At 40.7% G+C, this 1288-nt stretch overlaps 1 non-coding gene across 1 annotated transcript; it reads right to left on the bottom strand.

The window, feature by feature from the left end:
• Positions 1-909: 909 nt before the first annotated feature.
• On the bottom strand, positions 910-981 carry Trnac-gca. Its single transcript has one exon. It is a non-coding gene; the product is annotated as a tRNA-Cys (tRNA).
• Positions 982-1288: the final 307 nt, after the last annotated feature.

A 1288-nucleotide genomic window follows, 5' to 3' on the forward strand; every position in this document is an offset into this window, starting at 1 on the left:
ATGTAGATCTATTGCAGAAACGTATCTATATTTTTAGTACTCTGCAATTCGAACTGTTAGGGTGCGACTATGCAGACGCGAGAGAGCGAATTTTCCGAGAGAGCGAGAATATGTGGCGAGAAGAGGCGAGACGCGATAAATATCAAAACCTGTCAGATATGTGCGAGAACCAGAAATTCGCTCTCGCCAGTGTTATTTCTCGCTTCTCGTTTGTGCATGGTTTCCTTTGCGAAAACTAAATCGCTCGTAACCTCTCGCTCGCTCTAAATTCGCGTCTGCATAGTCGCACCCTTATGGTGCCCCTTTGTCCTTGTTTTGGGTGTTCTAGTCTAAAGACTGAGCTAAAGAACTATTAAGCCGTGCACTAGCGAAAGATTCGAGGATCCAGCTACCAAAATGTAGGTTATGTATAGATTCCGACGAGCTCATCGAGCCATACAACTATAGGGTTCGGGCCCAGCAAGCCCTTCGAGAAAGTTTTGAAATTTTACCAGTGATACTCGTAAGAAGTGTATTACTAAAAGTGAGTAAAAGCAGTGGAATTTCTCAGTACTATATTTTGAAGTTTACCGTGACCGAATGGATAAAACTGCTGAACACTGGTAATTGGTTACTGTTTACACCTCAGCAAGGGACTGGCCACGTGAAGTTTTTCGGGTTTTCTTTACGCGTCTAACACATCAAAATGGAGTCCAGTTTTCTCGTAGGTCAGATCTCTCATAGACGTCTGTTGTTGCTTTGCCTTATTTCCATCAATCCAATACCTGTTTTGCAGTGGCGTGCCGTGACATTTGGTGATAGGGAAGCTGTGTTTCTGTAAGAAGCCGACTTCCAGGGGTAATCAGTTAATATATACACCTAATTCTGTTTTTACACAAATTAAAGAAAAAAAAAATAGTTTAAAACCGAAGGGGGCACACGGATTTGAACCGTGGACCTCTCGATCTGCAGTCGAATGCTCTACCACTGAGCTATACCCCCACTCATTTAGTGTTATTTTTTTATTGCCTTTTCTTCTTATTTTGATCGCATCAAAATAGAAACCTTTCTACTTTTATCATATTGAATAAGCCGGCTCAACGACTACGTTGGAAACTGGTTTATACGTTCAGCTTGTCTTGTTCAGATTTGTCTTCGACTCAATGATCGTTAGATTTAATTCGACCCGTTTAAACGCACATTTACGGAGAGTGGATCGTCTTTACGAATGATGGCATCGATCTTAATAATATAAATTTTATAATTTAAAACGCGTTAAAAGATAAGACGAAGTTCAGGACTTTAATAA

Source organism: Centruroides sculpturatus, unplaced genomic scaffold (genome assembly GCF_000671375.1).
Source record: "Centruroides sculpturatus isolate CEXI.00-Female unplaced genomic scaffold, Cexi_2.0 scaffold815, whole genome shotgun sequence".
NCBI classification, from domain to species: domain Eukaryota; kingdom Metazoa; phylum Arthropoda; class Arachnida; order Scorpiones; family Buthidae; genus Centruroides; species Centruroides sculpturatus.